This window comes from Tinamus guttatus, unplaced genomic scaffold, assembly GCF_059628265.1.
Source record: "Tinamus guttatus ecotype Peru unplaced genomic scaffold, ASM5962826v1 Tinamus_guttatus_pri_ptg000437l, whole genome shotgun sequence".
In the NCBI taxonomy this organism is placed as follows: domain Eukaryota; kingdom Metazoa; phylum Chordata; class Aves; order Tinamiformes; family Tinamidae; genus Tinamus; species Tinamus guttatus.
Genome location: NW_028288971.1, coordinates 89844 through 117467, shown reverse-complemented (window position 1 = coordinate 117467; position 27624 = coordinate 89844). Strand labels below are relative to the sequence as shown.

At 40.2% G+C, this 27624-nt stretch overlaps 2 pseudogenes; one reads left to right on the top strand and one right to left on the bottom strand.

Annotated features, from left to right (window-relative positions):
• The window catches only part of LOC148593180 (uncharacterized), a 122058-nt pseudogene that overhangs the window by 46286 nt on the left and 48148 nt on the right, over positions 1-27624 (bottom strand).
• Positions 25084-26148, top strand: LOC148593181 (uncharacterized; annotated as a pseudogene).

Sequence of the window (27624 nt, the reverse complement as noted above, 5' to 3'; positions counted from 1 at the left end):
TTGGCGTTGGAAGATCACCTGGAGACCTGAACAATGACATCCTTAGCAGTGCCCACCAGAGCAGTTTGCATGCAAATCGTCGGTGAAGAGGAATACAAAAGCGCACAACAGGTACCAGAAAACCTCGAGAAAATGGGAGGACTCTTTGAGAAGGGGGACATAAAAGGAGCACATATTCCCCTCCCCGAGCAGTGCGAAACATCACCTGGACCAGTGTGCACGGCCTTCTGGCGCGGAACATCACCTGCACCCGGACCTGCACCGAAGTGGAGCCCGCGACACTTAGACAGACTGGTGGTGGTGGTAACTACAATCTTTTTGCATCTCTCCCACTTGCTTGCTTATCTTTCTTTCCCCTTTCTCTTCTTCTTCTGTCTGTCCTTTTTGCGCTTATGAGAATAAAGCTAACAAGGTTGCATGGCATTTGACCCCGTTTGTGTCTTAATCTCGCTCTTGGGATCGTATCAAAACCTCCCCCGACACCAGATCGGGACAGGGAGTAACGGAGGATGGAGCGGAGTGAAGACACCGCGGCCAAACTCTGTTTCACCCCCTGTGCTGGGCCGCTGATAAGCCACACAGTAGCTGTCCAGTGGGAGATATACGATAACATGTCTGGTGCTGAGCCAGCAAAGGTGGCAAATCACTCCTTTCACATGAACTTTGCTTGAACTTTGCCCATTATAAGCTCATTATAATGTCAAAACACACCTCCATCCCCAAAGTTACCCGCCTCCAAGGTACAACCACTCCTCACTGAGCATGCGCTCTAGATTTTCGATTGACTGTACCTTTAAATGAAAGCGAGAAACTTTTTCACCGATCAATAACAATATTAAGTATGACTCTAGTCACTCAAGCTCCACCTGAATGTAAAGAAAAGTATAAAAGGTGAACTAAGGATGAAAAGGAGGTGGGAAGAATCCATCGTAACTCTTGGGTCAGTCCACGGGCTGATCCCCCTTTCCTCCCCTCGGACTTGAACACCACCTACAGTCAACAGACTGTTTTTTTAATCCAATACTGATTTGATATCTCCTTCCCCCACCTCACCACCACCACTACGGCTTTCAAACTGCAACTTTTCACACCATCCCTGGACCTCGCTGCACACACAATTTCATCAAAGCTCCAAACATTTCCTGGGGAGCGAAAACAAACTTTCTGAACTCTGCCTTGCTTTGGGGCATCTAATCTTGAAGTTGTGTGTGCTGTTAAAAATTGACTTTCAAATCATGGACCTAGGCTTTTAGGGAGATCTCCCTCCCTCCCTCCCTCCCTCCCTCCCTCCCTCCCTTCCTTCCTTCCTTCCTTCCTTCCTTCCTTCCTTCCTTCCTTTTTCATAAGAAATTTCAGAACTGCAGAGCCTTGAGCCAAAAGAAATAGTTGTACAGGCAAGTTTTCTGAACGGAGTTGGAGGAAACAAGTGGGCTTCCAAGGAGCTTGCTAGGGGCTATCTGGCCCTCCCGCACTCGCATACCTCCCACCACGACAATACCTGCAGGGCCAATAGCAAAATGAACACGTGAACTTCCCTGTGAACTCTGAAATTGGCCCTGCTGTTTCTCCTCACCTTGTCTACTCTGGGTTCCTTTTTTATTTTGAAAGCATGGCTAGTGCAAGCATGGCTTTCTGGATATTTTTTATCCTTTCTACAATGACACCTTACATGCATTAATGTATGAATATAAGGGACAAAACGGAAAGATGCAAAACCTCATGAGTAACAGCAATTACCAGAATTTAATAGTCCCAGAGAGCTAGCTATCATTGTTTCTCTGCTGGGATTGTGCTTTTCATCAAACTGGGATTTAGCGATGGCCTTTCTCAGAATTTATCAATATTCATGGAAATAAGATGCTCACTGCTCATTATTGGTCCCAAAGAGCTCTCTTTCCTTCAACAAATGGATAATGGTAACAGTCCCATAATTAACAGTGGCTTTATGAGAACTACTTTTAAAATGCAGTTTTCGCACCCAAATTAAAGCTGTCTACTTTCTTTTGGTATATTGCTATATGGGATATATTGCTTCAGAGACAGGTCTTTGCTTCTCTTTTGTTTTAAACACAGTAGGCAATGCACATACAAATAACATTTTCCATGCATTTTAGGGTCAGAAGGGATCACAGTTCTTCTCCAGTCTGACCTCCTGCATAAAACAAGCCATGAAATTTTGCCTTGGTGAGCCCTGAAATGGTAAAATGAAATAGGAGAAGATGAATAAGGGCTGTCAAAGCTCATGTTAGAAGCATCGAGCTCACATGTGATTTCTCCACCCGAAAGTTCAAACGAGGGCAATCCCCCAGTTAGTAGCGATTGCAACCAGTTCATACCTCCACTGAACCGAACAGGGGATGGCAAGAGCGTGAGCCACACTCTCAGATATAGCTTCATGTTTCCCTGCCCCAATACCCCACAGGGATGGATGATGAACATGTTATAGACAAAGAAGATGTATCCATTGCCCCAGATCATTGGCCAGCGGTGGGACAAGCAGATGAATGCATTTCTCCGCCTCCTGGGGGTCACACTGTTTGCGGGGTTGTCTGTCTTGCATGAGCGAACAGATATACAACTGCCATTTTCTCATTTTCCCTTACGTGTTTACTGACCTCACTATGTTCAGCTTACCTACATAGAAGGTTTTTTTTTTCTTTTTCTTTTTTTTTTTTTTTTGAAAGCACTTAACAGGTATTAAGTTATAGCTCCTTACAACTCTCCGGTCAGGTTGCTGAGCAATTATGTACATACTCCCTGCTTTCAGAAACTAAAACAGAGACTCTAAGGGCTAAATCAACCAAAGGTGCAGAAAGTTGTTCTACCACAACTAATTATCCAATGAAAACTCTCAATTCAGCAATATATCTGAAAATAGAATGCTTGGGAAAGCCAACCTAGCATTTCAATCTATTTGTAATATAAACCTTCTCTATAGCCAATGCTGTTAAAAGGTTTTTATAGTATATAGCATGGAGTTTTGGGCTTTAATTACTCCTTCAATCTTTGCTGGGCTCGTTCCTGAGAACAAGTTACACTCCTGCCTTTTACAGGATAAACAGCTTCCAGAAATGCCTCAGATTGCTGCAGGGGTCAGGCAATGCTTTTATTGAGCACTCCTCCATTTCAGCCTGAAACCTGCCTGATCTGTTTTTGCTTAGTGGAAGTGCAATTAATAGGGCTAATTAGCAAATAACCACACAAAAATTTCTGTGTTTTTCTCCATTTATGAATACTGACACAGGCCTTCATTTGTTTTGCCTGGCTTGCTGATGTTGACCATAAAAAAATGGACCAGTGTTGTCCATCTGTGTTGACTGATGGATGAGTGATGGGACAAGCAACAGCGTTTCTCTTTGTTGTTACTCTTTCAAATCTGATCCAGATGTCAAGATGGCACTTTGCCTCCTGTTACAGATTCATAAGAGACCCAAAGACCAAGTGTTTTCTTTACCAACTGGACAAGGTGTGCCTGGAACAGTCATTTTCACAATGTTGTGCTGTGTTGTGAGGAAGCTCTCTATGATTTTCTGGATAAACTTGAAGCTTATGTCAGGTTGCAGGGTAATTGGTGAACAACCCCTTATCACAGTTATAAATCTTTTCTGTTCCTCTTTGTTATTCACTATATATCCCCAAATCATCCCTAATAGAAAATAAACACAATAGGGGAAATGGGTATTTACTACAGCATTTACTACAGTAGATTATTTACATTTATCTGAGAAACAGATGTCCAAAAGTAAGTAGTAATTATGAATATTATGCATTATCTCTTTGGTCGTCCCAGCTCAGACTTCATTCCCAAGGGAATCTCTTCTGTGTACTTCCCTCACTGAAATGGTCCAGATTTGGAGATATATGCTGTTACAGACCTAACTTCTCCTTGGGATTCAAATTCAAAACTCTCCTGCATCTCTGATTTCTCAGGAGTTCAGAAATGCAGATGACACTTGAGTGTGGCAAATTAGAAATACCTCCTTTCACAAAAACATAGTTGTTAGAAATTCATTATCCCATTGGAAGTAAAAAGGGGTTTTCTTGCCAGAGAGAGATCAACCCTTAGTGCATAACTTCTGTTTTCCCCAAATCTCTATTTTGTATATGCTGATGATTGACCTGCATTCATGCATACAAGTGAGACTTCAGGCATGTGGCTCCTTCTTAGTTCTTGGACAAGATTTTTGGATGCAATTGTGGCTGGGTAAGGTTTTGACAGAAGTTTGGAAGCTGATATTTAACCTTGGCTTGAGAAACATCTGCCTATCATAAAGTTTTTGTGCAACACTTGAGAGTTACTGCTTGGTTATCAAAGGCTTACACACTAGCTTTAAATCTGATTAATATTTCAAATTGTGCATAGTCACTGTGTTGATCTTTTGGAAACATGTTAATAATCCTCACAGAAGGATAAGAAGAAAGGAAGAGTTTTCTATAAATATTTTAAGGAGCTCTGAAGAAGTAATAAAGTTTTTTTTTACTGAGAAGTGGCATATGCTATGAGATAGGAAGATGGGATTGAGGAGAACTTTACTGAAGCTCTGGGCCTGAAGGACTTTATGCCTGAAGGACTTTGGATTATGACTATGACTTATCACTGACACATTACAAACAAACAAGAACAAATGGAGAACCAGAAAGTATATATGGGGCAATAAAAGAAGAAATGCAAGGCATAGAAAGATATATCACAAAGCTGAATGAACAGTTGATACTTGAACTGACTGACTTAATAGTAGCAAAGGTAAAAACTAGATAAACCATGAGGGCTAGAATACCAAATTTATGAACTAAGTGGTGCTATAAACATATTCTTTTGACTACAAGAAACCCGGCAGGGTATGGCAAATAGGCTGTGCACTTGTGTTATACAATAAAATACATAAGATTAATCTCATATAACTGTACATGCTACCCAAAACCAGATTATTAGAATTGCTGGGGGTGGCAGTGAACAAATGATTTCTTTGTTTGTTCAAACAGATGCCCAAGGAGAGCCTTCTCCACAGAGCTACCTGAAGTGTTATCATCAACACTTGTGTTGCTACTCTTATTCTCAGAAATTGTTCACAATCCTGCATTGATTTCTGAAAATTGATTTATTCATAAAGATTCACTAAATAACTTTGGCAAGTAGTTTCCAGACTAGAAGTTATCCCTGCATGGTGCCTACTCACCAGGAATCATGCATTACACATGATGTGTTACCTAGATCACATGATAGTGCTCCTGTTCCTGCATTGGTCAGGTAAAATATAACTAGTGACTGGACAGCTAAAATATAATGGCCAATATTGAAGCATGAATGGCATATGAATATTCAGAAAAGCTTCATTTAGGGAACACAAAGTATCCAAAAACAGATTCAGAAGCTGACTGTGGTTGTTCATATACGTATGAATAACCTTATGAGATCCCAGAGGAGCAGAGAAGTGCATCCACATATTTATTTGTGCCTAACCATTTTGTTATTCCAAGAGCACTAATGTAACCCAGAGGGAGAGCAAAATTTACATGTAAGAATCATTAGGTAAAATGTCTGTACATTCTTTGAAACAGAGATGAGCCTGCTGACCTATCTCCTTTCCAAAGCTAGCATCATCCATCATCTAGTTTTGAGAGCTCTGCAGTCCCTTGTTGCCCCTTTTTAGGTTCAAAACATCTTGGATTATTTTCTGATCAGCTTCAGTGACCACTAAAAATGGGGTAAATCCACAGCAGCACATTCTGCTTGCTGTAGGGCTCTCTGTTAGGAGCAGTGAGGTCTCATTTGGAATTCCTTCAGGGAAAAGTGGAGCTTGAACTTAGGTTTCTTATAGAGCCAATTGCTCCAACTACTAGGGCTGCTTTCTTTATTTATTTGCATGAGATTTGTAACATCAACATTTTTTGCTTCTTTACTGATCTTTTAAAGACTAGACAAAGAAACAAAGGGCTTAGGTGTGAAACAAGCATTACTTTACTTCAGAACATCTGCAGAGAGAGAAAATTAGATTCAGGGAAGATTTATTTCCTAAAAGAGGTTATTGATGGAGTTCAGGCTTGTCTGATATTAGATGGCAGTTCAGATAATATTTTCAGAAGTTGAATTTTGACCTTGTTCTTAGGAAAGGCACGAATCAGTATAAATGAGCAGGTTCTACCTCAAAAACTGAAAAAAAAGAAAAAAAAAAAGTTCTGGGAGGGCTATAGTCAGCATTCATCAGGCTGCAAATTATGCATCTATCCAAGAATTTATGAGAAATAGAGGCACTCAGAAGCAGTTTTGTAAAAATCGGCTTCTCTTGCCTGGGTGAAGCTAATGAGATCCATAATACGCGCTAATATGAAGCACAATTTTCAGAGGTTTTGTTTGTCACATCAGAGGCAATCAAGGGTTAAATGCTAACTTTCTTATCAAATTGTGAAATATTAAAACAACGTTCATGGTAGAACTGCTGGGGCCAAGTTTCCCAAGGGTTGTGATGATAAGATTATGATAAGGATATCTAGAAAAGAAATATGCTAAACTAACGAGATTAGACAGAGTGAGATCATGCATTGATGAATTTATCCTGTGACAAAGAACAATGTAATGGGATTAATGACGAGACATTTTTGATCATAATAAGATATAGGTCGGGTCGATGCCTGAGAGCAAGTTCAGTGGTCACAAGAACTGCAGAGAGTCACATGTGTAAAGACAACATAATAATGCTTAATTGGCAAAATGCCTTGTAAAGGGAAGTAAAGACTTTGCTTTATCATCTTATGGGAAATCTCTGCAGAATTTAATAGACAACTGCAATCTTCTTTTTATTATTATTGCTACTTTCTGACAGGTCCCTCTAAATGAAATGGAAAAACTGTATCCATGGCAAAGCTTTTGATATGGCTAAACACCCTTCCAAATAATATTATTTGCTACCAGATATGACATGCAGCACATTAAACAGGAAGGCAGATCTACATTATATTTTTCCTTTGGCCACAGGGATTCCCCTTCTGTAGGTGTTTCATATCTCCATGTTATGGGATTTTTCTTTTTACTCCTTGAGTTTAGTTTGGAAACTGTAATTAAGTCTTAGGTCCTATGAAGACTTTGAGGCTCCTCCTTTACTCTAAGCTGGTGAGAATAGCACATACTTGGCCATCTGGAGACCTTACTTTGGGGGAAATCCTTGGGGAACACCTAAAGTCTGTGAGTGACAGAGATGTCCATAGTGATTGAAAACAGAAAATATTTTAAGTTTTTGATTGCAAAATCTCTTTTAGTCCAAAGGCTCTATATGAAATGAGACATTTTCACAAAAGCTCTGTATTTGATAAAGTCACTCTTTTCTCTTTAGAAAAAAAATAAGAACTGAGCACAATTTTATTAACTTCAAATTTAAAAATGCAAAATGCTCTTACAAATATCAGTCAACAGAACTCAAACTGATCTTGTAATGTATTACTCCTATTTTATATGTAGGGAAATTCAGACATCAAAAGATGATATCACAAATATTGTTAAATCATTGGTAATAATATTTAAATATTTATTCTACAGGAGCTCATCAATTAGAATGTAATTGACTGAAGGTAGCATAATGCTCTCCAGAAGCAGGAGGAGACTGTTGAAAGACACAATCTTAATAGAATTCATAGAGCAGAAAGGCAAGGCTGGAAGCAGCAGTCACAGAATGTGTATAAGTACATACACAGTTAAATGAGAAAAAAAGTCACGGCAAGTAAATACTTTGAAGTTTTTAACATAACTACACTTTAATAAAAAAAAAAAGAGGCAATGAGCATGTTCTATTGAACCCAAAAGACTTGTCTGCAACAGCTTGCTTTCAGAGCACTTTCAGGGACTGTGTTTGACTGATTTCAAGATGATGTTTATGTTTCTTACATATGCTTAAATTTCCACATCTTTTTATTGGCTTGGCTTGATTTAGACTCAAACTCGTCTCATTAAACAATTAAAAATTTTACAACTCAGTAGCCCTGTACAAGCACTTGTTTTCACCTGAATTTCAGCTGAATCATATCTAAAATAATCTTAATAATAATCCTAAAGCATTTGCCAACTCTATCATCTATTAACTTTTTATGGTATGCAAACATTTCATGTTTTACTGACATATTCTGAAAATAGGTACAGAAGGACTAACTAAGCATGGGGGCAAGGGAGTTATCCTTAATTTGTAATTTCCTGTTATTGTAAATTATACCTGCTCTGCATCTTTATGGCCTCCTTCCATCTTGAAATGTTACTATGCTACTTTTCTGTTTAACTTATGCACCTTGAATGTTGTAAAAACTACCATAAAAGTCAATAAAAATGCAATAACATTGTGTCAATCAAAAGCAATGGAGCGATCTCTATTGAGCAAACAATTGGAAAACTACTGCTAAAATGCAATTGCACCATGTTGCAATGGATTAAAGATATGAATCAGAAAAATTAAACATTTTTCCCCCACATTTTTAGTTATTAACAGTTGCTTAATTTATAGAGCAATTACTTTGATCCTATGAAAAATTCTTTAAAGAAGCTACCAGTACAAACAGCGATATTGTCTTGGGTTGTTGCCATTTAATATAGATTACCCATGATCATCCTAAATGGACATTCATTCAGCAAATGTTGCCACAACATATATCCCCTTCTCTTTCTGTTCACATGCAATCGAAGGCAAGAACTTCTTTTGGTAACAGGAACAAGAAATGAGTTGCAGGAGGCCCCACCAAAGGTCCATTTGATGTATCCCATATCTGATGCTGACCAGCAGCAAACTCCCAGGGGAAGCATAAAGGCATCCTGGTATGATCTCAGTGATATGGCTTAGAGACCTCTTGACCCAGAGCTGCACATCTCTGTATTTAATAGTGTTCACTGGATTTTTCTTCCCTGCACTTATCTAATCATTTTTTGAACCCACTAGCAGTGAATCACCTTTCAAGCAAATGGCAGGAGAGACTGTGCTGATCTGAGCCTCTGTCATAGCTTGTGTTGGAAGACAAAATTTCTCACTGGCCCACTAGCATGGATCAAAAATACTTAGTAAATTGAAAAGAAGTGGGACAGGATCCCTGGAAAGAAAAGCAATCCCTCTGGTCTAACACCTGGGGAAGCTCAGTGAATGGGATAGAGAGATCTGAGAAAAGAGATGGGGTAATTTTGAGGCCCCTGTGGGTATTTTTCTGCTCTGCCCCATTTTGTTTTATAGCTGATATGGCAGCATTGTGACAGTAAAGCATCTTTTTCAAGAATCCAGATATCCTTTTTGGTAAATATGGCAATTAATTTGATTCGAAGCTGGTTTTACCCACAGCAGATAAATAAGCGATCATAAACCATGTCATCATCAATAAAAGCCTTATTGAGCTTGGGCAATGAAAACCAATCAATAGAGGACTCTCATCCCAGTGAAAGCAACGGCTAATGCTCTGCAGTTCCTGGTGGATGCTCTGTCATTGTGTTTCAAAACCACAAGGAATTCCCTGTGTCATCAGCAATGACCACTATTGATGGTGAATTAGGAAATGAGCAGTGCTAAAGGTGCATTTGAATTCCACCATGTCATCCATTTAGTCCATCTCCCAGTGCGGGAAATCACCAGATTAGCTGATGCATTTGAAGCAGCGGTGGAGAGAGAGAAAAGCAGCTTCTTCCTTGAGTTTCAGTTCACTAGTGTTAACCAGAGACTGAGGTTTCCTGCTCGCCCCTCCTAGAGCCAAGCAAAGCAAGGTTGACAGTCAGTGATAAATTCAGGACCAAACTGGAGGGAAGCATTTTATTTATTGATTATAGCTGTTTTGTTTCATCTGAAAAAAACAGTTTAAATCCTCCATATTTTTTAAAATCTTTTCATGCCATTTAATATTTTTACTGAATCCGGACTTTTAGCAAATTGAAAACTACATTATATTAGTTTTGTGGTTCTGGTTCTTGTGATATATCTACACTGTATACCATCAGAGGCATTAATTCAGTCTCATTTAGTTTAAAAAGTGAACAAACTTAATTAAAAGAGTGTAGCTTCTTTGTTCAATTCTTTTAGAAGTATTAAAGGGGAAAAGAGCAACAATTTGAAGAAGTGCCTCGTTTCCTTCTCGCGTAACGAATGATTGATTTGTGCTTTCCTTTTGAATGATGATGGTCTGAGGTGAAAAACATTGATTTGAGTCTTTATACAAATATTGTATATTATCAACACAATATGGCAACAGAATTATACATAGCAAGTTAGACCTGAATGTATAGAACACAAAAAGCCATGATGAGGTGCTGCTAGTGTGTGGAGGTGTGGTTGGGGTATATGGAAAATAGCAAGTGGAAATTAAAAAAATACAGCCAGAGTGATGATAATTATGGAGAATTATACAAAGTTTACATTCAAGTTAATCCTGAACAGGGAGCTATGAAAATAATAAATAATTACTTTTGACTAGTAGTGGTTCCTCTAACTTGACATGTCTTGCAAGCACAACTGCAGAGTTGTCGCAGGTTTAGAGAAAAAACTCCCATACACCTTACTCATGCTCTACTCCTTGCTCAGCTATTCATGCTAATGGGAACTACACTGTTGAAAGACAAAAGAGAAGTGCCAAGAGCAGTAAACACACAGATAATCATGTCCACCAAACAATTTTTGCATTTCCCTTATGCATCATTTATTTTGAACAAAAAGCTGCTGAGAGATTTACGTCAAAGTGATTTCCACAGCTCAGCTGCTGGAGGCTGGGCAGCGGCTTTCCCGTGGGCCGGGGGGCTCCTGGACACGCTCCTCCAGATGGGTTATTTCTAGGATAGATTGGGGCTGGACAAGTGGAAAAAGCCTGTGGTTATGAAGAGAGGCAGAGAAAGTTGTCTCTTCTGTGATTTTCCCCCAGCCCTTGATACCATTAGGATCCCTTTGGGGAAGATGATGGGGAGCTCCCTCTCAGAGCACAGGAAAGCAGCACTTAGGGCACACATGGTCAGAAGAGCCAGCTCTTTCAAAACATAAAGCAAAATATCCATATCCATCTCTAAAACACTCACACTTGTCAGGCAAAATCATCCCTATGAATATGGCTGTACTGGAACAGGAAGAGCTCACGCTATCTCATATATTCACACTGAATTAGACTTGCAACTAATGACCTAAAACTATTATCCACTAGGGCTACATTGAGATTTTTGCCTACATGGTTAAAAAAGGTGAGGAATAAATATTGCCACTCAGGGACTAACCAAGTCCAAGCACGCATGCTCAGGTCCAGCAGATGCAAAGCAGGGCTGGCAGGCAGGATGTGCAGAATCAAAGAATCATAGAATCATTACGTTTGGAAAAGACCTTCAAGATCATCGAGTCCAACCATAAGCCCAGCAGCTGAGCTTCTCTGTGGTCGCAATGAGCCCATCAAGGCTTTCCAGAACACATTGACTTTTTTTCCTGGCCAACAGCAAGATATGACCTCTTAAGGTAAGAATAAGTAAATATTCCTGTGAGCATTACCACATAGGCAACATAGGCCTCAGTAAAACCATGAGTCAACAAAGCATCTGTAGATACTACCTAATGTTAAGTCAATCATGCTAGCAAGGTGTACATGCAAGGATATTAAAATAAATTTGTATTTATATCCACATCACATTTATTTTTCCTATTACACATGCTTTTGTGCACAAATGCCCCCCCTACTGTTTTTGAGTGTCTCTTGAGACTCAGTAGACTCTCAGGAACTAGTTAAAATGAGATGCCTCAGAAAACCTTGCATGAGGCTATTTCCCAGGAGTGGGTAGTTAGTTCAGAGCTGGAACTTCTTCTACTCTCAGCAGAATCAGGTGTGATCTTTCTATCATGCAATAAAAATGAGTTCTCCATTCCCAGACAATCTTTCTAGTATTAATTTCTAGAATGAAACACTTCTTTGTGGTAATCAGTAAAAAAAGAAAAGAAAACAAAGTCCACTTAAACCTATTATGAAGCACATGAAGACTAAAGGAGCTACAAATCTTGTGTTTTTTTCCTCCTTTCCATGTACTTAACATAGCTTTGACAGATCATACATGATGCATAATATGTACAGCTTTGAATGTCCAAAGGCGGATGAACATCCAGCACCAACAGTCTTCTGTATAGAGCTGGAAAGTCAAACTTGAGGCTTCAGTTTACAAATAGGTTGGAAAAAAAATCAGATCTCAGGCTTGCACACTTGTAATCTTTATGGTTTGCTCATGACAAATTAAAAATTGGTATTCTGGACTACTAATGGTGCTATAAAGCTGGTATTCTACACTGTGTATTGCAAGCTCATTTAAAATGTACTCTTCCACAACATGATGAGAACACAAATTATAATTAGGAAACTAATCCAAGCAGAAAATTAGCCTGGAAGACTAGTCTGAGCATGCTCCTGGAAACAAAGCAATACTGTGTCTTAACTTTCCTGTCTTAATATAGAGAGAAATTGATACAGAAGGTAAAGATAAGGACAGATAAGATGTTCTGGGGAAAAAAAAAAAAGATTTTTCAAGTATTGGTCAGGTGCCTAGTGTTCCAGTTAAGCAAAGGTCCACAAAGTTAAGTAGCATCAGATTCCACCTCTGAAAAGTTATAGCATATAGCTTTACTGCTGCTATGGTTATCTTAGGTCAATACTTGAATATTTGTTCCCAGAGTTATTTTCACATGCAAAAATCCATGCTTAGAAGAACAAATCAAGGTCTGCCTATACCATGCTGCACCCAGAGTCTGCCTGCACAAGCAAATGTGCTCAGAATGAGTAGTCAACCAAAAGTTAGATATCAAGGCACAGATCTGAAAATAAATAAATAAAGTGGTCCAAAATATCACTATGAAACAAAGTTTGGACCAAAAAAACATTCCCAAAAGGACTTACTATCCCCAAAAACCAAACAAATGATTTTAACTGACAAATATGCAAGCAAGGAAGAGCCAAACTTGAAAAGATATGTGCTTGAAGCTTGCTTTTCTGGAAAAGTTTTATGAAAAAAACAAATGGTATATACAAATTACTTGATATATCTATACTCTCTAGATAGATAGACTAGAATAATTCAACCATCACAAAATTAAACCTGTCCTTTAGTGTCTCCTTTTAGGGTAAAGAGACTAGGATTTAGCAGGTTTAGCCTTATTTAGGAAAAAAAAAAAAAGAAAGAAAGAAAAAAAAAAGAAAACAAACAAACAAACACATGAAATAAGTCTACCATGGCAGGACGCTATATCAAAGATTGCCATGAAACAAATTTACTCTGCTAAATGGGATCAGTTTGACCAAAAAAAAGTGCTATTTGTGAAGTTAGATGTTTACCTAATATCCAGGATTTTAAGAAGTGGAAATTAAATTGTGAGAGGACTTATTTTCTCCAGTGGCCTATGTCTGTGTTACACACCTGGGAAAATTATTGCAATTGCTGCACATGGGGTCTAAAATATATATCCTGAGCAAGTCTTTGATCTCAAATGTACTTGTGCAGTGCAGGTTGCTGAGCACGTTGCTGCTGGCCAGAATAGCAAGAATCACTTGCCAGGCTCAGCTTCTACCCTGAATATGCTCAATATTCCTTTCTAGTTCCTTTTCCAGCTGAACTAAACAAAACAAGAAGGACAGAGGCTGTAAATCTGAGGATTTCTAGAAAAGTTTCCCTCCTGTTTGTAGTGGTAGAAAAGTTACTTGACATTTAGGGGAAACATAAACATCTCCCAACACATTTAACACCAGACACAGCCTGAGCCTCAAGTCTATCATTTTGACTCTGCAAGAACCCCAAAATATCTCCTATGTCTCCCGCTGGGCCCTGGGGCTATGCCATTTTCATCTACTCAGTTCATTTTATTTATTTCTTCCACTCACAGGCTGCTCAGAGCATCTTGCTTTCAAGACAAGATGGCTGCAGAGTAAGCAGATGTTTAAGATGTTAAGTCTGGACAAACTCTTGGCCAGCCTGCAGAACTTTCAGGAAACCAAAACACAGCAAGAATAAAGAAAAAAATGGGGGAAAAAGAATACAAATTCATATTTACTATTTGTCAGACCCTTCACCTGGATTTTAGCTTTGTTTAAACAAACAAACAAAAAGGTAAAACAAAGAAAACAATGTGTTTTTAAAGGACAAAAGTAAATTAGAATGGCAATGATGGTGTAGAAGCTTGGGGCAACTAAAAGTTTTGGTTTTGATTGCCGATTCCTGCCTTTTTCATTCCTTTCCTACACACCTTTGGAGAAAAGCCTCCTGAAAAGTAGCTATGTATCATAAGATAATTTAATCTAAAAACTCTGGTTTGGTGACATTAACAGGACATTTAACAGCCTTAACACATACTTTATGTATTTCCCTACATAAGGAAAAAAAAAAAGGTGAAAGAGAAATATTGTATTGTGACTAGGAAATAAGTTTTCCAAGAGAGGATTGAGTGACAGTCTAGAAAACTTCTGAAAGAACAATATATAAAGATAACAAAAATAAATCTAATAAAGTAATAACTAGAGAATATTAAGTTTATTTTTTAAAAAATTATGTCCAGACTGTCACTGGTCATGAGGAAAGCTTCAGGAAATTGATTTTAAATGTTATGAATAAACACTAACCCTTAAAATCATTTTTTCCCTCATATTAATTCAGGAAAGAAAATGCTTTCAAACTTATGTGAAATAGAGGTGGATTTATTAGACAGATGCATCTTACCTTGGAGTTGGCTCCCTACATTTTAGAAAGAGGCATTAAGTACCATTTGTTTGTATATATATGCATGCAAAGACACTCAAACGTCTGCTTCAGATGACTGCTCCTTGGCCCAGCTGCCGAAAGACCCCAGCAGATAGGGAAACATTTCTGTGTCAAGCACAAAGTAGGTCAAGTTTGGCAACCAGATGCGCAAAACCGTCCTGTAAACAATGAGTTTCCAATACTTTAATGCCAAATTGCACAATATTCACATTGACATGGTGTTCTACTTGAACAGTCAGATAACGGACTGGATATTAATAAGCCAGAGGCTGCTCTTGCTTTGCAGAAATCTTTTACGCCCATTAAGTTAATTGACAGGCTTTACTTTTTTTTACAAATGCCACAGTGCTGCACTACAGGTAGACCAGATTTTTAGCAGGAATAAGAGCATGGCCCAATGGAATTGGTACAGCCAGACTGTTTTACAGCAGCTAACAATTTAGCCCTCATTTTCTATATCTTGATCCACCTGATTGTGGGTGAAATTTGAGATTCTGCATCAGCAATCCTAAATCCCTCCTTTATTGTGAGAAAGGAGGAAACTAATTTCAGAGAGGTTAAAATTTTACAAAGTTTATGCACTTGGGGATTGCTTATGAGCAATTATATGTGTGATCACAGATAAGAGCTCATGCACCTCACTGGCCTAGGATGAGAAATCTGGTTTGGTCTCCTCTCTCACCACCAAAATGGGGGAAAATTCAGCACACGGCCTCAGATGTTTGCAGATTAACACAAATTACAGTCAAAGGGCAAACTGCAGATGGAGAACTCCTAATCTGGGGCAAAATAAGGCTGCTCGGGTCACCTGGCTTATGTGGGTGCTTGGCATACTAATACCTGCCGCTGGAAATAAATGCAGTCTGACTTAGAAGCTCTCTAAAAGCTGAGAGCTGGAAGAGGGATCTTACTAGATTTCCCCAGTTTATATTCTTGTAACCTTGCTGTGACATGACTTTTTCTCTTTTTTTTTTTCCCAACTTTTACACCTAAACCAAACATTCCTATAGTCAGAGACCCAGAGGGATAAGACTGGCATAAGTGCAAGCAGAATTACAATGCAGTTAACTTTTACAGCAAGTTATTTGTATGGCTGTTTCACAATGCAAAGCATTTCCAGAGCCAACATTAGGCTAAAAGCTCACCAAAGTAGTTAGGGAAGATGATAGATCAAGTTAGATCAAACTAGCTACCAGGAGGAAAAATCAGGGGGACAAATCTGAATAGGCTCTCCTGATAGGGAACCATGGCAGGAAGTAGATTTTGATTTTCTTCACCGATGGTTAAGGACAAGGAAAGGAGAGAGAAGGTCAGAGTGAAGCCATGAAACAGGGAAGATGTTGCAATTATACAGGAGGTGTTTCAGAGGTGATGGCTGTGTTGGTCATTGAATATAACAAAATATTCAGATTTATAAACCAGTGCAGGGCTGCAATTGCTTACTGGAAATAAGAGCTGTGATTAAGAGAAAGAGTTTAGAAATCCCTCAATAAGGGTAAAAGAGAGATGATGGAAACAAGAATCTTCTAATATATTGTAAATCCTCAAAAACAGGAAACTTTAGAGCCCATCAGTAGAAAACTGATCAATACGTGAGTGGTATGTAAGACCATTGGGATTTCAACAGATTTGTTCGCTGTCACCAAGACTCCTGATGTTGTGGGATGTTAGCGAAAGGCCTCTCTGCAAGCTATATCGCACTAACGTTGTCTCCTAGCTAGATGATTTGCTGTAATTTAATTTTGCGGGGATGTAAATGGACATGGCAGCATCAGAACCTGGTAAAAGGATTATCATCTGAAGAAAGCTTGCACTAATGCCACGAGCAGATACAACAGAACTGGTGATGACATTACTTTATCATGCATAACTCCAAACCAGGGGCTTTCAATATAAGGAATTATTCTTTAGGGAAAGAAGTTTGGTAGGCAGAGGAAATAAACAGTAGCAAGAGTGCTGAAGTGGAGGTTATGTTTCCTTTGGAGCTGCTGCTTATAGCGTGTGCCCTGCAGAAGGTGCTTATTTACTCCATCTAGCACAGCTCCTGCTCCCTGAGCAATTCTCCTTGTCTTGCTCTCAGGCTCCTTGGAGGACAGTGGAGAGTTTCCTTTCTTTCCCACAAAGCTGTCGTTGACAACTTGAGCTTTAGGCTGTCTTTAACAGATCCTCTCTCTGCCTTTGGTGGTCAGGAGGACCTGTACCATTGCCACCACTTTCCTGAATAATTCATCAAGAATTGATGAATTGAGAACTATTATTATTATTATTATTATTATTATTATTAAAAATTAACCATTCGACCTCTTTCTGGTCAGACGAGCAGATAACAGGCTCATTCCAGAGTCAGGAATACAACATGCAATGGTTTGTGTACAACTTTCACTCTGTTGCATCCCCCTTCCACTTCCCTCAAGGCTTTTTCAGGTCTACATGCACATGGCTGTCCAGTCACACACATCTTTGCATGTCATTTCTGCTCTAATCTATACATTTGTGGAGACCAGCAGAAGCACAGTAGCATGGTCTTTAGTTTATCTGTCTTACTTGTTGCAAACTAGACCCGTAAAAACATAGGATCAAAAATAAGTTTTCATAGGCCAGCAACTACACTGTAATTCCACGGAATGAGATGGGCTAGATCCTCCTGGGAAGGTCACATTGCTTTATGACTAGGTGTACCTTCTCTGGAGACAACATTAGGGCTAGGTACTTAACCTGAGCTTCAGATGTCAGGCATAAGGATATATTTTACTAGCTGCTGTTGGCAACCTTGCCAGCAAGACTTTGAAAGAACAACTTGGACGTACCACAAGTACTTCCTCTTGTAACAAAAGAATCCTTTGGTCTAGACACTGAAGTGGCAAAGGAGATAACTGTGCTAGCACTTGTAGGAGTGAACAGTCTGGGCACCTAAATAAAGGTTTTCAAATGCCTTTTTGGCACTCACAAGCCTGGACAATTTGTTAGACCCTAGATAAGATGATTGCTCCAAAGATTCCCTCTTTTACCATTAAAACAGAATGTTCTGTTCAGAAATGTAGCCTGAATGGAAGGCAAATGGATTGCAAAAGGTGGTCCTGATTTCACTGTCCTTCACATGCTCAATGCTAAATTATAGAGACTATTCCCTAGGAAAAAAAATGGACGAAAAGGTCCTATCTTCTCCTGTAGTTACACCTGTGGTGCAGCTGGGTATCAGGGGTATGATATTCATGGTCATGGTGTTCCGGATGGGCTCGGGATTCAGCAATAATCACACAGGTACGACTCAGGAGGCAGGCCGGGGGGGCGGACAAACTCCGCCTCTAGTTGTGCAACTCTTCCCCCCTGGGTGCGCAGGTGCTCATACCAGTCGGGGGTCCCAGCCCTCAATTCGAGGGTCCTGCCTTCCTCCTCTTCTTCCTCATTTCTGGGTGTTTGGCCTCCAAAGCTAGTTTGGAGGACATCTGCAGTTAAGTTGGCTACAAGCCCAGCCGAGCGGCCAGCTTCAACAGGTTTCCAGGGGGGCTGCCTGTGAACTGGGCTGAGCAGCTGCATCCCTGCTCCTTATCGCTCAGTCTAGGAAGGCAAACGTCTTTCCCAAGGTCTGGCCTCTTCTTCTCACAGGAGATTTTTATGACTCTACAGATCACAGAAATTTCCATCTCCAATACACATGGGTATGAGAAATGAGCCGGACAGTAGGTCAGTGAATCCAGGGTCAATATTGCTGTGACTACTAAAGTCACCCATAAATCATGAGGACTTCTTTCTCTTTCTGCTAGAAACAGGGTTTCCACAAAACAATTTTATCCACCCCCCGAACATCTCCAACCAGGCCTTGTCTGTTAGCTCTCAGAGTACCTTTTTTAGCGGTAATTTAGAGAGGACAGAAGTGTGAAGACCTGATAGCCAATTTTTCTGCTGAGCTTGTAAGACAAGCCGTTGAAGGCTAAGATTATTTATGAAGCACTATGGAAAGTATGAGTCTCCTGAAACATTGCCTGAATAATTCTGGATATTCCCATGTGAGAAGCATGCACACTCACATATGTTTTACACACACATATGTGTACACAGTGAGTGATAACAATATCTATGTATAAAGAGAGATGAGGAACTCTTTTTTTCCCACAAAAGCAGTCTTTGAAGTTGCTCAATGGGGTGCTGTTCTAGCTCAGAGCAAGTTGTAGAAAATGAACTCACTGAAAAACTCTCATTTTTCTCCTTGACCTGGAACCTTTCAAAAATGTTTGGGAAATGCTATGAAAGAATGTGTCTACATGGAGCTTTCCAAAAAAATTCAATGAGAGATACCTCACACTCCCATGAGAAGAAAGCTTATTTTATCTGTGCTGGGTGGGGGGGACAAATATATAGAATACATGTTCCTGCAGGAGATGAAATTCATTTTAATTAATGGGGACCTCAAAAATCAGGCACTAAAGACAATAATCATCTAACCGATGTTCCATTGTGTTGGCTTTACCCACTATCCCATGCTCCTTAATGACTCAGTTTACAATATGTAACATTTAACAGCCAGGACAACACTAGGACCTGAGTTACAGAACTGCTGCCAATAGAAAACACAGGACCCTGTCTTAAATCAAAGCATTTGTTCCCTCCCTCTTTCCCAAAGGTTGCTAAAGGATGCTTTTTTTGACAGGGAAATGTGAGCACAATAAATAAAATGTCGGGACTGATTTTCTTCCTTTAATGGTTTGTGTTAATTCACAAATGCATGATGGAATTAATGGAAAAGCAGCTGAGAGAGGCAACACCTTGCTTGCACAGCTGGTCTGTGCTATAACATGCCTATGAAAATATCACATCGTTCGGGAAGAACAAGGAATAATTTGAGTATCAGAAATAATAAAATCCAGGCTTCAAAGTATTTATCTCCTGTACACTGAGCTAAACAACACTAAATCGAATGCATCCCTTATTACACATTAGAGAATCTGAACGACAGATTGATCATACAGGCCTCATTTCCTAAAGAAACTAAGTTAAAAATTGTTTGGTAATGACTTCTAATTCTCCAAGATGCATCTCCAGCATTCAATGAGGGAAAGATATTTTGATATTTAATTTCATTTTTTAAATTTTTCCTTTCAGCTGTAAAAACAGTTCTCCCTCCCACTCTCTGTTCCTCCCTCTCCCCCTCTTCCTTGTTTGTCTTTCAAAAAGACCTGCTCCTGTAGAGGACCTCTTAACCCTTAACAGACAGAATAGATGATAAAGTGTGAAAAATAAATATGCAAAATATAAAATCAGGAGTTCTACAGTGCAATTAGAAGAATTATTTAAAATTACTTTAGTCTTCTTTCATATTATTCCTTTTTTTTCCTAGCAGATTGCTTCACTAACCTATTACACAAACAACAATTTGTTTTCCTGACACTTATGTGTGTTAACTGGGAGGTGTTACCATACCCACTGGACAGAGAATGAATCAAAGGGATTTTATCCAACACTGAAACAAGCCCCTCTATGGCACATTCACACACAATACATATAGCTTTAGAAAGGACTTTTCTTAAAAGGCAACAGATTGAAATTTCCCATGCTTATCATCTATGTAAGAAATCTGGGGATTGCCATAAATCTACCAGTAGGGAGGAGCAGGAAAGAGGGATGATGATCCTGTTCCTGCAGTTGGAAGAGAGGGAAAAAATCATTCCATGGGAAGCTCACCAACATCTCAGCTTTATAAAATGTGCTTAAACATTGCCTGGTGGGTGTTGCACCTTGTGAAGAAATGGATTCAGTCTGGGGTGCAGAGTGAGACAACTTTATTTTCAAACCAACCTCTTTTTATACTTTCTTAACACAAGTGTTGCAAAGCTTACAACCAATCAGCATCTTGCCACCTGCGTGGTTGTCCTGGCTTTGTTTCTTTTCTTCTGACAAGACATTCCTCACACGGGGCAAGGGGAGGTGTTTTGCAGTCCTCTTACTTTTTCGGCTCTGTCCCCCATCTGCTGAGAAGACTGACATCCTTGTAGTTAATTATCTGCTAACAAGGTACTATTGTCTTTGAACGAGCCTCCACAGGTGGGATAAACCGTGACGCTTCCATTAGGCTATAGTTTAACTGACACACAGGAACATCATGCTGCAAAGGGGATGACATCACCTGATGGTTTGAACAGTTTACAAATTACCCCCCCCCCCTTTTTTTTTTTTTTTTTCTCCTTTTCTCCTTTCTCTTCTGTCTTGCAAAGGGGAGTACATCATATGGATCTGATATGATAAAAAAGTCAAGTATTGGAGAAAAAGTGTGGGAGGCTTGTGTGTCCCTGTGAGTTGTTTCTCCAGGAAACTTAATGTTTCCTAGAGAGAATTCCCAGTTATTATAAAGCTATACTTAAATTTATACTCTTGACTTCTATCTCAGCCCAGCTCAAAACAACAAAAAGCGCTGAATAGCGAAAAGAAATATACATTTTCAGTGTAATTTTATCAATACTATTATTTCTGGAAAGAGAGAGTCTGGCAAGTAAGCTATTCTTCTTGTTGAGAGATTTGGTTTGTGACATTTTTGCATAACCCAAAATTTTCAACATCTGCCTCTAATTAACAAGCATTTTTCTACTAGGAACAATGATTACAGTACCTGAAAGTGCTCTTACTCAGATACGATTCATATCTCGCTCCTAAGAAACTCATGTCCTGAAATTTGAGACTTGTAAATCCTTTATCTAAATATTTGTATCTGCTACTTAGGCCCTGATTATGCAGGTGCTTAAATTTGCAATGCTTTACTGATGCTGATCTGTAAATGCATAACATACATGTAAGTGTTCCCCAAGTTGGGGAACTTTTCCATCAGAAGCATTTCCAGTTCCAGGTAATTTCCTGGTTTTCTCTTTTGTGACACTTTCTACTTTTTACAGAGGTTCTTCACACTCAAGAGTGAAGACACAACTTCTTTTGGCTGTCAATTTCCTTTCTCAAACTCTAACATAAGGAAAAATACATATGTAACTAAAAATAACAACAAAAAAGTAAATTTTGTGTCTAAATTGTGATTTTAGACAGGTGTGACTTTTTTTTTTTTTTTTCTTTAACATCCTTCAAAATAAACCTTTTTTTCTATATTTCACAGAATGGAAGATAATATCAGAAATATAATCTGGGCTGTATTTTTTTCCTGCGTGTAATTCTCCAAAGTGAATTTATCTGGAGATTAAGAGGACCTCTCCCCTGGCTATTAGTGCTGCCTTGCCAGATGATGAGAGGATGATACACGATGATGCCCCTCCCACACCCAGGATAATACATAATAGCTGAACACAGGCTTGGAAAGGGCGTTGTCATGGCTCAAATATGTATGTAATTAAAATTAAAGTCAAGGAAGTTTTTTTTTTTTTTTTTTTTTTTTTTTTTACTATGGTTTAGCACACACAACAGCACAGCACACAGGGAAGATAGAAGAAAAAATGTAAAAATTACTTACACTGTTAAAATATACAGAACAAAGGAGAAAGCAACCACTGGCATAAGTCCTCTCCCAAACTGGTGGCTAAGCAGGCTTTATGCATCATTTATTATACTGTTTATCAGGTAATAAAATAAAATACATAATAAAATAACAACCTGGAACTTCAAGTCACTTTTTAGATTTATCATATATTTTCCTTCTAATCTAGGGGGCAGACAGGTTCAGGGGAATGACTTGGGAGAAACCACATCCCTCCATACAGCCTTCACACCTGCCTATCTACTGAAGACATTTACAACTGCAAGCTCTGATGCTTTGCAGAGTTTTTTGGCTAAGAAACTTCTTTTTCCTTAGATAGGCTTAGATAGGTGTTATGGTGATTAAAGCATCTTACCCTGAAGACTCTGTGAAAAAGGCTCACTGTTTCTCAATGAGGTGCCTAAATTTAAGCTATAAGTAAAAAAACAAACTCTGAGAAGTACATTAAAATCAGAGGGAAATAGTAATATTTGGCGCTGCTGAGATCAAGTCCCCAGCAGCTTGATCTACATGATTCAATATGAATGCATTTGCTCAGAAGCAAGAGCAATTAAATGTGATAAGTGTGATATTATTTAACATATGAAAGCATAACATTTAATGCTGGTATTTTGGTTTTTGGAAAAAAGAAAAAAAAAAAAAGAAAAAAAAGCTACCAGCTTTCCCTCTCTGTTTTCTAGATGGGCGAATTGACTGTGAATTTTCCAGGGGCTGTGCTGGGTGTCCAAAGGGGCATCTGAATTCATGGACTCAATTGCAGAGCGTAACTGACTCTTTCTGTGGAGCGCATTGCTTATACTATGGAAAATAGGCATACAAATTCTTTAATATCCCACTATGTGAGGTAAGGAGATTCATTTCTGCTCTATGAACCTGGGAGAATTTGGGATCTTCCTAACTAACGGGCCTATGCTAGGAGCTTGAAAGGTTTGGGAATCATCTGGGGCTTTTTTTTTTGCTGTTGTCAAATACTGGAACACTGTCAAAATGCTTCTTTGGACACTTGCAATGGAAAATATTTGAAATTTTATTAACTTACTTACATTTTTGTTTTGAAAGTTGTTTGCATTTAGATTTAAAAATAAAAGCATTAAAGAAAGGTCAAGTGTTAGAGCAGTTAAAATGAAATTTCTCAGCTGAGATGGATGGATGAATCTTTTATTTGAGTTCACAAATGCATTTGAGGTTTTAAGTTTTCATCCCTCCCTGGGATGAAAGTAATGGAGAAAATAACAGTCATGCCGTTTCTTACTGTCTTTGTCCATGACATATTATCTTAACTTAAATCACCCAAAGTGTTTATGCTGTGGACAAAGAGTGTTTTTTTTTTAATGAAAACTTTTATTTTTCTGTCCTCTCCTACACCCCCATTTTGGCATACATTCATTCACTCCTTTCTCTCTCAAGTCCAATAGATAACCAATGCATGGTCCTACAGGACATTTGACGCAGGAAATGCCCTTAAGAGAACTCAGACATGGGCTGACGTACGCAAGAGAGTAATTATTTCATTTTTGGTGTTTTCTACTTTTCTGGTCTTGCTGTAAGTTTAGAAGTGCTTGGTTTCTTTGTCAATCTGATTTTTTAAAAATCAGATTAAAGAAACAGAGAAAGAGATAGCACCAGCTATTGCATTATGATCTAAGCAACATGATACTAGTAATATATTTATTATGGAATGTTATAAAGGGAATAAATAATCTCTCTTCAATTGGAAAGTATTAGAGTGACATAAAAGCATTTTAGAGTTGGCTGCAGTAGATTCCAACATGAATTTTGCATCTGTTGCCATTATCAAAAAGGACCAGATCTCATAAAACTTATTCACAAACTCAGCCTCATATTCTGCAAGTGAAGATGTAATTAAGTGGGAGAACTCATGAAAATTAGTCCCTGTCTCATGAAGCCAGGAGGTTTAAATCATGACTGTAAAAAGCGGCTGATGACATTTTAGGCTCACTGACTTCCTGGCACTTATTTAAATGTGACCATTTCAATATGTCCATGCTCTAATATGATTATGGTCATTTACACTGGTCTGATGCACTTGCAAAGAGTCAAAGTGTCTCCAGCGCTTTCCCTTTTAGCCCCTGACATGCTGACCCACATCAAAGCCTTGAATATGGGTACCAAAAGCTCCACATGCGATAAAGTGTATGTGGAAAATATGCAAATCATCCCAGGGAAGAAATTTCCATTTCTGTACCAGTAGTTTTCACTTTAATCCTTTTGCCTTGAAGATTGTCATTTCCTTGGAGGAAGGGGGAGGAAGGGGAAGGATAATCACTCTCAAGTTCCATTTCTGTTGTTGCAGTGTCCTGATACCGAGATCCCATTTCTCGGGCTTTATTGACTTTGATAAAAGCCTTTGACTTGCTGAACTTACTCTCACTTTAGGTACAGCTATGGAATTATGAATTTACTGACAAAATAATTAATCTGTCTCTTTCTCTCTCTCTCTTTACATGTTTGTGGGAACCCAATAAACTCATTTATAAAATGAATGCAATCTCCACCTAGAAACAGTAATAATATTTCCCCATAAACTACCAGGAGAAATGGTCAAGATGATCTCTGCCTTTCAGGACTAAATACAAGGAGGCGTCAGAAGCATCATCACTTTACAAGTTACACTAATTAACACACTTGCAAGAGCTCTTAACACTGAGTCTAAGAAACAGACAACTGGAATTAAGCAGGGAGAGCGAGGCACCCCTAGCCCCAGGCGGTGCTGACACAGCGGGGTGGAGTCAGCAGGGTAGACCACCCAAGCCCTGCATCTACAAGAGCTGCCCCCAAGAAGCGCGAGCGATCAGGAGCGCGGTGAGCAGAGTGGGCAAACAGAGCGCGGCGTGGCAGTTCGCGCAGCAATTTGCCCAGCAGCAAGCTCCCCAGTGTACCCACTATGGCAATTATTCGTCGGAGAGCCACGTCAGCACTCATTAAGAAGGAGACAGGCACCCAAACTGAACTACCGATAAAGCATGAGGCTGTCCAGGTGTCAGGCTGCAAGGAGTGCCATAGCCTGACACTTCCTTTGGACAGCCTGGGGGAGAGCAGCTGTGTGAGGTGTGAGCAGGTGGAAGATCTGCTCAGCATGGTAGTTGAGCTAAAAGAGGAGGTTGAAAAGCTAAGAAGTATCTGTAAGTCAGAGAGGGAGAAACAGGGGCAGGCACCAAGAATTGCCCAGCAATGAGTTATTACAGACTCCATCCCCCAGCTAACATAAGGGGGAAGAAAGCAGCACAGCAATGTATGGATAAAAGTCCAGACGCACGGTGGCAGGAGAATACCTTCTCCCATCTTGCCCTATCAAGTACCCCTAGCCAACAGGTATGAGGCCCTGGAGGAGGAAGGGCAATCAGTAGATAGTGTAGGCAAGAGTCCCTCTCCTCCAAAAATAGCAATGCAGTCAGAAAGACAAACCCCGCGTATTGTTACCACAGGCATGAGGGAGAAAAGGCAGGTTATAGTTGTGGGCGATTCCTCAATTCAGTGAACAGAGGGTCCGATATGTAGGCGCAACCCTCCTCTAAGAGAGGTCTGCTGCCTTCCTGGGGCCCAGGTTAAGGATGTCACCTGGAAACTTCCCAGCCTGGTTAGACTCATGGACTATTATCCACTGCTGGTCCTACATGTGGGAAGAGAAGAAGCAGCAACACATAGCCTGAGGGCGATCAAAAGGGACTTTAGGGAATTGGGGCAGACAATTAGGAACTCGGGCACACAGGTCATATTCTCTTCCATTCTTCCCAGAGCTGGCAGTAATATAGAAAGAAATAGGAGGATATGGTCCATTAACACATGGCTCCGTGGCTGGTGTCATTGGCACAACTTTGGTTTCTTCAGCAACAGGAAGCCTTACATAGCAGCAGGCATGATGGAATTTAATGGGATCCATCTTTCTCAAAGAGGGAAGAGAGCCCTGGGACATGAGCTAGCAGGGCTCATCGAGAGGGCCTTAAACTAGATTTGAGGGGGGAGGGGGGGATCATCGGGGAAGCAGGTTATGGGGTAGGCAATGGCCTGTTGTACCACTCGCAGCCACCTAACTCCACAGCCTGTGTAGGGTGCCCTAAGCCTGAAGAGGCGAGTTGGGAAAACAAGAGAACTCCTGAAGGCCCACATGGCCACGTTCCAGCTGCCCCAGCTAGAAAGAGAGGCACATTGGGTGCCCAACTCAAATGCCTCTATATAAATGCACGCGGCATGGGGAATAAACAAGGGGAACTGGAGATGCGTGTGCAATTGCAGGGCCATGATCTCATCGCAATTACTGAGACATGGTGGGACAGCTCCCATGACTGGAACGTGGCCATGGATGGCTTTAGGCTTTTCAGGAAGGACAGGTGTCACGGAACGAGTGGTGGTGGGGGGTGAGTGACACAATGCACTTCACTCGTGGGAAAGAAATAGGAATAGGTTTTATTGGTAACGACAATGATTTCACGAGATTCTATGGCAAGGTCACTTATTAGTTACTGCATGGAGGTTCAAGATATACACAGAATTATCAAGGACACCCTCCCATTGGGTCACGAGGTTCAGACTGGACCCCCTTGCTTTCCAAACTCCTTCTGAGAGGAGTCTGGGTGCGGCTGAATCCAGTCCTAGTCCCAGACCTGGTCAACGGTTTATGTCTAAGGGATTTGTGCACAAAGTAAGGTCTACAAGTTCAAAAAGAGAAAGGCGCGCTATAGTCACTTACCACGAATCTGTAGTGGGAAGGATCTCTTAACCTCGAGGAGTATCCTTGAGAGGCGTCCCTGCTCAAGGGGAGATCCCAGCGTGCAGCCCGCTGCCATGCAAGGAGAGCTCAATGGGCTCTTGGGCTGTCTCCGTATTTATGGGATAAGATGATTGACTGATAGTCATTCTTTTAATTCAGAAATGACTGTTGGGTGTACTCACAGTTAGCCTTATCTCCCCATCAGGATAGGGCCATCAGGACTGTTATTGATGGTTAATGTCTGGGTGGGGGAAGAAATCAGGGAGGCAACTACCAGGAATGTGGCAGTTAGCACCTGAACAGGGCTAGGTGTGAGAAGTCAGGATGAGCTGGGGAAGGAGCATATCCGTCACAACAGGCCAGGAAGGCGAGGTGGCGGAGTTGCTCTTTATGTGAGAGAGCAACTGGAATGTATGGAGCTCAGCGTAGGGGAGGACAAAGCGCAGGACGAGAGCCTGTGGGTGAGGATTAAAGGGCAGGCCAACAAGGGTGACACGGTCATGGGAGTTTACTACAGGCCTCCTGACCAGGGAGAGGAAGTGGATGAGGCCTTCTACAGGCAGCTCCATGAAGCCTCACGATCCCAGGCCCTGGTCCTTATGGGGGGCTTGAACCATCCTGATGTCACACAGCTAGGAACAGACAGTCCAGGAGGTTCCTGCAGAACATTGCAGATAACTTCTTGATGCAGGTGGTTGATGAGCCAACAAGGGGAGG